Source organism: Triticum aestivum, chromosome 4A (assembly GCF_018294505.1).
Source record: "Triticum aestivum cultivar Chinese Spring chromosome 4A, IWGSC CS RefSeq v2.1, whole genome shotgun sequence".
In the NCBI taxonomy this organism is placed as follows: domain Eukaryota; kingdom Viridiplantae; phylum Streptophyta; class Magnoliopsida; order Poales; family Poaceae; genus Triticum; species Triticum aestivum.
Window position 1 is genome coordinate 211,125,007 of NC_057803.1, and position 12,476 is coordinate 211,137,482.

A 12,476-nucleotide genomic window follows, 5' to 3' on the forward strand; every position below is an offset into this window, starting at 1 on the left:
CATGATGTACAATCCATGACATTTGACTTTCCAAATTTTGTTTTCGTGCGCTATAAATTTTAATAGGCAGCGATTGCTTTCCAAATATATATACTACTGATTTCTTTGCAATGATTCCTTTTCAAACAAAAAGGGTATGTATGTACGCTCTAATTTTTAAGGTATCCAATATGACCAAACTATACGAAATATCGTCACAAATGTTTGTATGTATAATTACGACGTATATTATGCAATTTTCTGATGTTTTACTTTTCATGGTATCTAGTATTAAAAAAAGTTAAGGCCGGTTCACACTTTTACCAACTAATGTTTCTATACAAAATAAGGCGAACAAATAATATAAATGTGATCCTAATTATTTTTACTTTTAGGAATATATGATGCATGCTGATACCGACACATGATTTTTTTTCCTACGTACATATATATACCCACGCACAATTCTTTTTAGTCTAAGTAATGTGCGATTGCATACCAATACCCACACGCGGTTTTTTTGTACGTACATGGACGTAAGATATCATACCCGCAAACTCTTTTCCAATACATGCATGCTTTGGAGATATACACAAAACTGATATACTTTGAATGGTACATAACCCAAAAAATGATACACTATTTTTTAACACACGTAAAATATTTTGAGATATACCCATAAATGATATTGGGGATATACCCAGAAATAGTATAATTTACATATACGTAAGATCTTGACTAGGTATATGAAAAAGTTAGTACGTGACTAGGTATACAATTTTTATAGGTATATGAATTAGTACGTGACTAGGTATATGAATTAGTACATGACTAGATATATACAAATACCGAAGATATTGTAGGCATAAACTAATTTTTTAATACATACATATGCCTTGAAGACATACCTATAAATAATATATTAGAAAAAGTATAATACATCAATAAAGTGCATGTACCATGTATGGATCATTAATTGCTAATTTTCTCTTTCTTGTTTAATGAGGGCATTAAGTGTCCATATCAAGCAATAATTCTTTTCTAATGACAGAGTCAACGTTTAAGGTATTAGTTCTAGTACTAATACAAGTGCACACATCTTAGTGTAATCCGACGGTTTGTAGGCAAGGTGCCCATGCACCTAGGTGTCCCGTATGAAAGCAAACATATGAAGCTTCGCCGGAGTGGCTGCAATCATGAGCACACACTCGCGTTGGGATCCGCCCCATCCTCTTACCTCTTTTGTATTTTCGTTTTATATCTGGATTGTTGCTTATTTCCTCTTTTAGAGTAACATGGACCACGCTCACTGCACCAGCACAGGAGTGCGCAACACTAGCTGGCACGACGGCAGGCCGGCAGACGGGAGGCCCACGAGTAGCTAATCGAATGGTTCCAAGATGACTTCTGTTGAACTGTTCACCAAAGGTTTGAACCTTTCCCTTTTTTGACCTGGGAGTTTTATTGTTGTGGGCTGCATCCCGTTTAAATCATGTGGGCGCACTGTTGCGCGCCGCGCCAGCGTGTGAATCTTGCCCCGCCTGGGCTTTTCTCTCTGAGGCGAGGTCCGGGCCGAATCATCACAACACAAATCAAGCCACCTTTCTCTGAACACCGAGCTACGTATGGGTAGTGTGTTTAGCATATAAAATAATCCCATCTTAACGCCAGATTTTATTTGTGTTGCAATATTAGTAAGCTCAGGTGTCAACACATAGCGCTGCTCCACACTACTAACGCTGCCCATGCCGTGCAACTAGAGGCAGTCAGCGGTCTACAACAACTTTTTTTTGTTGGGTTTCACAATAGTCTGGCACACATGCGCACCAAGGTTCTGAACACATGCATGCTGTGTACGCGCGGTCGTGAATGCATAATCTTATTTTCATTTGTGGAGCAGCTTACGAGCGGTCGAGCATGGCGTGAATGCATGCAACTTATTTTCATAATTATTTTTGAGCGGCCGTGAATGCATGCAACCGTCCTCCCTGCAGTGCAAAGCCCCCGCGCACGCATGGCTGTTTGACCATGGCAGGACTAGGGCAGGACCCATCCGCGGTATTACCCATCGTGTGTGTGCTAGTCACAAGTCACAACGCTCTCGACCCATCCGCGCAACCGTCCCGTGAAGCAAATCCATAGCTTTTGCGCGTGACACTGTGTTGGGTATCACGCCGCAGGTGCATGCTGGCGAGCAACAGCCCGATTTTCGGTCGGCCCCCCATGCCGTTTTCGCCATGCATCGGGAGGGAGATACACCACCATGGCAGAACCACCGTATCATCACTTTCGCCCCACAAAACCATACCTCCATTCGCAGCACCCATGGCCCCCATCGTACCACACACCACAAGTGATGGCGAGGGTTCCATGCATAGGGTCTTCGCTTATGCGAGCTCCTAGACTCCGCCGCGTTGATGGATCTGCGTTCAGTGGTGTCGAGGGAGTGGCTTTACCTAGCTCAAGGAAGGAGTTCCAGGCGGAGTTCATGGCAGACCACAGTTCCCCTATGCTTGGGGTCATGCAGTTCGCTTTATGGGAGAGCGACTGGAGGCACCTCGAGTTCGCCTCCATGGAGCTCCTGGACCATGCGTTAGCTCCAAAGGCCTCGGAGGTCGCAGTGGCGCTCGCCGGGCAGGTTGGTTTCGAGACCGTCCTCGCATGCGACAACGACGAAGTCGTCGTAAGAGAAAGGGGCTGCGCAAGGGAATACACGAAGCAAACAATCTTGGGGGCCATCTCTACAAGTCGTCACCGGCTCCCTTGCGACGACATCATCAAGCATATCCCTTCCGCAGTCCGCGCCTACTTCGTCATCATCGACGGCGACAAGGCCTTCTTCGACGGATATCCTCAGGCGCACGCGGAGCCAGGCGGCGAGCTCGGCGCGTTCCATCTTGGCGTCTAAGGCTTAACCAAGTCTTATTCAAGTGATATACTAGTAATTAAGAAGAAAAAGGAAACAAAAAAATTGCATGAATCTCCATGCAAAATTAAAGGACGGTGTCTCAGATGGTTGAGACTCAGCAAAACTGTTTTTGTAACAAGATATGTTTTGTCATTTTTTTTGCATCAACTTTTGCAGTGCGGCGATTGGTCTTCTGCAGTTATCACATCCTTCTCACGCTCTGCATCGGAGACAAACAAGCAGCGACCCAATACTGTAGCTTGTCTTCTACTCTTTTGTCTAGCGCGGACTTTGCAACCGGCGACGAGTGAGCGTGGGGTCAGGGGACTGGGACACAGGCCACTAGAGCTTGCCGGCGTTGGGGCCAGATGCCAGAGGCTGGTGCTTAGAGCTCCTGGGCTCCTCTAGTCACGGTCGTGCTTTGGCATCATGCCACTTCCAATGTTGTGTAAAAGTGAGGTTGTGAGCAGCAAGAGCAGTCTAGCCTCCCTCTCCCTACCGGGAATTTAATCCGCTTGCATCCCTTATAGTCGTATGGTTTTGTATTTGATTATTTGTTTTATCTTCACCCTCCTAAGATTTTTTTCAAACTCCAGCACTGCTAGCATGGCCGACCTGCATCACAGATACCATATGTCTGTCTTTTAAATCTGAACTTGAACTTAAAAGATTTACCTACTAGATCTTGTATGTGAAAGTGCTACTTTTAAGTTCTGGATCTAGACAAAACATGCAAGCTTCTTTTTGAATATTGACAGGAGAACTGTCAAATTCATTGATCAGAAGAAGGTGTTATAAGAATCCTCAGAGAAGGAAAGCACCGAAAAAAAGAGTGCAAAAAGAAAAGAAATTAAAAGGACCCGTCGGCAGCACCACAAACCCAAGCTCTACCATCAATCGTGAACACCATTGGATCCATCGTCGGGATTCTCCAAGGTGACGCCCCCAAGGAGGAAAACGATGTTGAGGACACCGCCGTCACCCGATCTGGCACTGCCCGATCTGAGGTTTTCACCCGGAGATCTCACGCCGTTGGGTAGGAAGGGCAAGCGACTCCACAACGATACCTCCAAGGAGGAGGACGACATGCATGGATGTCGCTACCGCCGGCAATGACAAGGTCGATGTATGATTTTCATCTGGAGCCGAGCCTTCCACCAACAATCCCAGGATCCGAGGCCACCAACGCCACAGAGCATCACAACCCATGCGAACACTACCAACAACGAGTACGTCGAAGCCGCACGCAGGAACTCGGCGAGCACACGCCAACGTGGCCGGTATGCACAGCCGCTCGCAGACCCTGGGCGAGCCAAGCCAGATCTGGCCATCCTCCACCTCCATGCGCAGAACTGGGCGATCCTCCACACCGCAGCGCACAAGAAAGGACGAGGGAAAGCACGACATAGTCGGTCCGCACCGCTGCGCACAGAACTAGGCGGGATCCAAGCCAAATTGTGCCGTTCGCACCGCCGCATGCAAGAGCAAGAGTACTCGTGCTGGATCTGGTCTGCGCGAGCCTCGTGAAGCTCCAGGCAAACTGGACGGCGCCACCGCTCAAGGGAGTCGGGCGTGTACGCGGTTGAAGGAGAATCACCACCAGCAACCCCGACTCCACCGCTACTGCTTCCACATGCCAAAACGCAGCCGACCCAGGCGCGAAATGAAGCCATCTGATGAGCCGACCCCGTTGGAGGGTGACGAACCAAAGTTGGCGCCGTCTCGCATGCTTACTGTCGATGACGACCTATCTGCCCGCTAGAGAAAGCCCGGGGGAGGTGTTAGGGTGTATTCTTCACTCTTGTTGATGCTTGCAGCGCGGTGTGAGGTATCAATTATGCTGGGATACAGAAATTAGATGAAACCTTACCCCATCCCCACCTCTCCCGCATTATCGACATAAGGGGACATGCACCCACAAAAGGTACTCCCGCCATGTGGGGAAATTACCCGTTCCCTCGTCTCGCTCGACCTCAACTCCGCCGGGAGGGTGGCGAACAAAAACCAACATATATGAATGTGCATACCCGCAACAAGAGGCACCCTATCAAATAGGAACATGAGCCTTCTGATATATAGATGACATATGATCACCTTGATCACTGCATCAACTGGATTGCGCAAAGGGAACATCTAGATTGCATTTTCGGAACCGTGCATGGACGCAACAAGAGGCACCCTATGAAATATGGGCATGACCCTTTTGATGATATAGATTACATTGATCACGTTGATCACCGCATCAACTCGATTACGCAAGGGCACCTCCACATTGCATTGTCGGAACCGTGCATACTCGCAACAAGAGGCACCCTATCAAATGTGAATGTGAGCCTTCTGATGTATAGATGACATTGATCACGTTGATCACCGCATTAACTCGATTATGCAATGGAACCTCTAGATTGCATTGTCGGAACCGTGCATACGTGCAATGAGAGGCACCCTATGAAATACGAACGTAAGATTTTTGATATATAGATGACATTGATCATGTTTATCACCGCATCAACTGCATTACGGAACGGCACCTCCACATATTATCGGAACCGTGCATACCCGCAACAAGAGGCACCCTATCAAATATGAAAGTGAGCTTTTTGATATACATATGACATTGATCACGACGTCCACTAGATTACACAAGGGAACCTCCAGATTGCATCATCGGAACCGTGCTTACCCGAAACAAGAGGCACCCTATCAAATATGAACATGAGCCTTTTGATGTATAGATGACAATGAACACGTCGATCACCGCATCAACTAGATAACACAAGGGGGAACCTCTAGATTGCATTGTCAGAACCATGCATACCGGCATCAAGAGGCACCCTATCAAATATGAACATGAGCCTTTTGTTATGTAGATGACATTGATCACGTTGATCACCGCGTCAAAATAGATTACACAGGGAACCCCCAGACTGCATTGTAGGAACCGGGCATAACCGGTTGAATATCTCGCGAAGCAAGTCGGGGCAGCCCAGCACCCTGTCTGACGGAGTAGGTTGTGGCCATCGCAGAGTGGGTGGAGAGTCACAGTGCGAAATTGCACGTGAGAGGGAGTGTGGGGATGTCATAAAGTGAGAGAGACAAGAGGTGGGGTAGGAGGGGGTGGGGAGAGGTCAGTAGTTCATGGCCGCTGGGATGGATATAATCTTTTGTTGTGCAACGGCTAAGAGCAACTCCAATCGGGCGACCCATTTTGTCCGCCCACATCCGTTTGGTTCATCACGGACAAAAACGATGGCCCGACGCGCTGACCCATTCCTGACCTAAATTTGGGCGTCATTTGCGTCGGCATGGAAATGAAGCGGACATGTGCCACGCCCGCGTACTCCTCCCTTGGCTTGCTAGTCGGTGGCAGATAGGCTGTTCTCTTTCACCCCATCGACATCAAGCCCCCGCTCGCCTCACCCCGTTGCCGCCGCCTAGTTCAGGTGCCCTTGCCAGCAGTCTGCACCCACACACCTCTCCTGCACATCGCAACCTCCCCGTCGTCGCCACCACCGCCTCGTCCCTGGGCCATCGCAGCTTCCCCCACCCCGACGTTGCCACGAGCACGAAGTCGCCACCCGCGGCCCCAGCCAGCACCTTCGTCTGACACTGCCATGCTCGTCTGTCGCTGCCAAGCTCGTCGGATGCCGCCAGGCCAGCTACCTAGTCCAGGGGAGGCGCGGCTCTCTTCGCCGGCCAGCTTCTTCGATGACGCCCGCAAGCTATTCGATAGTTTGCCCCCAAGGTGCAAATGGACTCCGCCGACGAGTTATTTTTCCATAATTTCCTCTGCGACTCCAATGATTCCTCATCTGACGATGAGGAGATGGTGGCTGCTGTGTTGGTCGTCCATGACCACCTTAGTAGGCAGCGGTCGTTGTTTCGGGGCTCAATCCCGGGGTTCAAGCGCAACCGAGAGAGCGGCCATTTCCTTTTTTGGAAGGACTACTTTGATACACCCAACCCACTCTTCAAACATCACAAATTCCAGTGTCGTTTATGTATGGCTAGGCATGCTTTCAACCGTCTCCGGGAAGCGGTGGTCGGATACGATAAGTATTTCGAGTGCAAGGAGGATGCCCTTGGAAAGATTGGCTTCTCCTCTTATCAGAAATGCACTGCAGCTATCTGGATGCTTGCATACGGAGTGCCCGGTGATCTCATTGATGAGTGCATTCGTATGAGCGAGTCTATGTGCCTAGACCCCATGCACAAGTTCTACAAGGCAGTGATTGCAGTATAGGCAAGGGCAGGCGATAGCGGGAACAATGACTGCAATATAGGCAAGGCCAGGTGGTGGCGGGCGGGGGGGGGGGGGGTGTCGGCGGGAGCATGTATGGTGACCTAGACGCAGCACAGACGCGTACCATTGATCGGGGGTCCGTCCAGAGCTGAGTGGAAGGAGATCGTCGAATAATCCAATAGCAATTAGAACTAGTAAGGTTTAGCTTGACTGACATTTAATTTTTTATGAAAACGGCACCGAGTTTCAGTTTGTATGTTTAAGTAGTATACTTTGTTGAATCTATTTTGAGTTCATTTGCACCGGATTAGTTTTTAAGCTTAAACTTTGTGAGTAATTTTACTTCACTGAAACTAACTGGGCAGTTTTTTAGTGGTCGGCTGGGTTGAGTAAATAAAACATAAACAATATTAACATGAACATATTAAAAAACAACAGCAGAAAACGCAGGGGTGCAAGTACGTGGTCCTAGTGAAGTAAATGGATTGTTAACATACGCCAGTGCACTCGCATAAAAAGATCGAGAGAGAGTGATTTTATCTTTTACGATGCGCCCATGAGCATCCTTCCGCCCGTAGCCCATGCTCTATAATGTTGCATGCCGTATCGAACGTGGCCATGGCAGTACGGGAGATCATGATCTCTAGTGTAGGGCTCACGGGTGCTCCTTTTTTTACTATAGCGGCATGCAATCGCCTGTCATACACCCAGCTGGATATCACTATAAAAGTACCAACGTCAGGCACTCAACATCCATTGGGCCAAACGCCTCAAACCATCACCCTCCTTTTGTCATCCGCAGTTCTGCTGGTAGCAGCCACGTCCAGAGGTAGCTCCGCCTCGTCTCGGTTCGCGAGCAGCAGGAGAGACCCTCTCCCCTACACGGGAACACGCTGGACTACGGGGTACGGGCCAGCTCTTTTTTGCAGCTGCGGCGCAAAGGCAGCCCGCCTGACCTTGCGGACAGACGCCAACCCGGGCCAGAGATACCTGCCTTGCTCACGGGCGACGGTGAGCGCGCAGTTCATCTTTTTCCTGCCGCAGGGATTGGTCAATGGGCGGTGACATGTGTGAAAAGCTGAGCTTCGTAATGGATGCAGGTTTGCCGCCGTCCTCTCTGGCACTGGCTTGATACCAAGCCGAGCCCGTACAGGTTTGCCGCCGGCGCTGGCCGCCTCCCGTCTTCATCGACCTCACCGGCGGCGGTGACGACGACGACAAGGGCAAGGCGTTCTACTAGGGAAGCATGCGAGCCTATAGAATTTGGAGCGGGTCGCCGACGGAGACAATGCCACCGCTCTGGCCGCATGACCCCGACCTTGTCCAGTCGGTCCCGTTAATGAACTTGTAGACACTAGAATACGAGGCCATATCATGGCAAGTACTCCACTCTGTTGAACTCTCGACCAGCTAGCTAATTAAGTTGCTACATGCTACAATTGCTAGTTCCTGCTGCCGTCGGCGGCATGTAGGCAGGGTAGGCTGTAATTTTTTGACAGCGTTGAGTACTTGAGTTGACGGTGTGCTCGGAGAAGTGCAGATGGTTTCGGGTTGACAGAGCTCCTGACGTGAGAGCGCCAGCGTGCAGGCAGCGTCGGGATGCCCGAGAACATGGGGCGGGATCTAGACGTCATTGGGGACGGAGGGCTGCAGCGGCGTCGGTCGGCTGCGATTTGTCTAATTAATTAGACAAAACGTAATTACCAGTATGTCCTTAAGCCAAAATATGACCGTCTCATACTGACCAAATTAGATTAACTTAATACTACATGGTATGTTGACTAGTATAGTGTACTGTAACTTAAAAATGCAGTAGCAGCATGCTTGATCATGACTTATCCTTGATGCATGCAGTATTGTTGTGACTAGGGAGGGAGGGATTAAGCTGGCATTCAAGCAAGGGCCTGCTATTATGCTGCTACGCTATTGCTAGAACATACAGACACATCGATCGAACTGCCACATTTACTCGTTTTCACCAACCAGAGAGACGGACATCATATCCTAGAAAAAGGAGACAGACAACCTGAAGAATGCGTTCTAGGACTACAGGACGGTGTAGAAACTATTCAATTCACCTAGACTAAAGATGGCAAGTCTTACACCCCTGTTCCAGCGCGGCGCAGGCCATTTTGCTCCTCTTAAACGGTGCCCAACTGTTCACAACATGCAATACGAAAATGTCAGTTTTCACACTATCAGACAAGTACCCCGCACCTTAGAACTTTTCATAAATAACCAGAAACAATCGATTGATTAGCTGACCCAAAGCAGCCACTGGTGCACCCTGCTCCTTCGAAAAGGCGAGTCGTCACTTTGCCCAAAGTACACCTGCAATGCCCAGACAGTAGGTTTCCTTTTCCAGCCCTGACACCAAAAAGGCCCGGCCCAGCTTTCCTCTCGGGTCGTGGCGAAATTCAACAAATGATAAAACCAGAACATTATCCACCCAAAGGTTCGGATCTCAAAGCAAACGAAGGGTTCTGATAACAGCCACCCAGGTTAGTGTGGATAGCAAATCCATCCCCTCTCTCTCTATATATATATACATATATATACATATAATCAAGGAATCCAATGCGTGGATAGAAGAGACTCTTTGTTCCACGGGAAGATGTGTTCCCCCAACTCCGTGGAATATTCTCGATACTCGATACGAGAATAACATTTCCAGTAAAGATCAATATCAAGAAGGACAAGTATGTCCGTAAAAATAATATTTCAGATACTAGCTCAGCCAACAGATATGAAAGAAAATTTGAGTCAGTATAAACAGGAACATATGAGGTACGTCCTGTTAGAATGTCAGATACAGCGAAGCAAGCCACCCTAGATCAAGACAGTCAGTCAGATCCAATTCAGTGGAAATATTATAGGAGAATGAATAAAAGAAACCAGAGTTGGAAACGGATTCTTAAAGTCAGAAAAATTATTTAACCCTGAGCAACCAAATCTCGGGGACGAGATTTCTTTAAGGGGGGAAGGTTTGTAACAGCCTGGATTTCTGCCCTTCTCTTTTTTCCTTTGATTTCCTGTTTTGATTTGCTTTTCCGTGGCTATGTGGTTCCGAAACTTGGGAAGATCATGTCTTCATAGGTTTTGTAGTGGCTTGTCACCCTCATCATCATCCTAAGATCATGTCATTTCCATCCTTGACCTAACCCAAAATTCTTTTGTTGGGAATATTCCTTTTCTGATCAAGGAATAACCCTTAAAACCCTAAGTTGTGAAGCAACCTATATTTCTGCCACTCCTAAAATTCCCAATTAATTCTGGTAAATTGTTTGGGTCATATCTTCCTCAAATATGGAAAAATATGTCATTGGCCATGTTTCCCATCATGCTCAATTAATTCCTTTTCTGTTCTGTCCTGAATGGCAGTTTGTGAAGCAAGTGCCATTTATCTTTACCCAATTCAACCCAAACTTCTTGGACATCTCTTCCTGTCCAAATAATTGCCTCATGCCAAAATTAAACTCAATTTGCCTAGTAAATATTCCTGAGCAATTTTTCAAAGTTCCTGTCTGAGGGGAAGTGATTGTAAAGGAAGTACAAGCTAGGCATATCCAAATGAGTTGCAATTTTTCACGGTCCTTCATATGATCAAATAATGACTCTCCACCAAATATGAGCTCATGTAACTCATCTACGTGAGCCAAGCCCCAAATCTTAGTTTCTGGTCAGATTTTTAGTTTGTGAAGCAACTATATTTTATATTGCTTCAATTGAGCTGAAACTTTACCAGGACATGCTTCTACCTATATCAACTCCCTCCACCAAGTTTTAGCTCAATTAGTTAATCCAATTGCCCTGTGGAATTTTTCCAAATTTCTGTCCAGAATGAAGCTTTGTGAAGCAAGTGCCACTTTGGCATTTCCAAATGGTATGAAACTTTTACAGCAGCTTCATATCATCATATAGCCATTCTATGCCAAATTTAAGCTCAAGTTGATGATTCATGTGAGTGCATCATCCTAATTTAGTATTCTGACCAGATTTGGTAGTTGCAAAGCAACTATATTAGTCCTTGGTCTAATTCTCCTCAAACTTAACAGGACTGTAGTTCTTCCTTAGGTAATCATCGCAGACAACTCCTTTGAGCACAATCACTTCCCTGTAAATCACCAGTGCATGTTCAAGTTTACTGCAGCAAACTTCAGGGGTTGCTTACCATTTAACCACTGCGTATTTAACCAAGTTACCACCTCAGTTGCAACATACCCAGGAAGGACTCCACCCCAGACGTCATTTGGCTTAACTTGTGGTACTGTGGGCACTAGTGCACACGGTGATCACGAGCTTTGGCATGCAATGCGCGCGCTCTGCTGGCGTTGGCCGCGTCCAGGGCGTCTTCTAGCTCCGGCCCCTCCCCCTCTCGTCGTCTTCGCGCTCGTAAGTGTGTCTAACAGTTTTACCACGTTGTCGCCGTCCTCCTGGAGCCATCTCCCCCTTCGTAATCCCTCTATCAGCGCTCGTCGCCGCGCGCCCACGAGAAACCTGTAGCCGACCGTCTCTGTTCGCGACATGGCTTCTTCCTCCTCTTGTCCCCGATCTCTGCTCGTCCTTGTGCACTTCTGTAGCTCGTCCACACCTCCCCCATTGCCTTCCCCGAGCTCATGCACGAGCACACGCATCCGCGGCACTAGCCACGCATCCGTGCTACCTCTTGAGCTTGCGTTGGATTTCCCCAAAGAGGAAAGGATGATGCAGCAGAGTAGCGTAAGTATTTCCCTCAGTTTTTGAGAACCAAGGTATCAATCCAGTAGGAGGCCATGCTCAAGTCCCTCGCACCTGCACAAAACAATAGCTACTCGCAACCAATGCGATTAGGGGTTGTCAATCCCTTCACGGTCACTTACGAGAGTGAGATCTGATAGATATAATATTTTTGGTATTTTTGGTATAGAGATGCAAAGTGAAAAGTAAAAAGCAAAGCAAGATTAAAGTGATGGAGATTGATATGATGAGAATAGACCCGGAGGCCATAGGTTTCACTAGTGGCTTCTCTCAAGAGCATAAGTATTCTACGGTGGGTGAACAAATTACTATTGAGCAATTGACATAATTGAGCATAGTTATGAAAATATCTAGGCATGATCATGTATATAGGCATCACATCCGTGACAAGTAGACCGAAACAATTCTGCATCTACTACTATTACTCCACTCATCGACCGTTATCCAGCATGCATCTAGAGTATTAAGTTAAAAACAGAGTAACGCTTTAAGCAAGATGACATGATGTAGAGAGATAAATTCATGCAATATGAAATAAACCCCATCTTGTTATCCTCGATGGAAACGATGCAAAACGTGCCTTGCTGCCCCTTCTGTCACTGGGAAAGG

General features: G+C 47.5%; 1 long non-coding RNA gene across 1 annotated transcript; it reads left to right on the plus strand.

Annotated features, from left to right (window-relative positions):
• Positions 1 to 7,900: 7,900 nt before the first annotated feature.
• On the plus strand, positions 7,901 to 8,533 carry LOC123081936 (uncharacterized). Its single transcript, XR_006438854.1, has 2 exons — positions 7,901 to 8,141; positions 8,231 to 8,533. It is a non-coding gene; the product is annotated as an uncharacterized lncRNA (long non-coding RNA).
• The last annotated feature ends 3,943 nt before the right edge of the window (positions 8,534 to 12,476 follow it).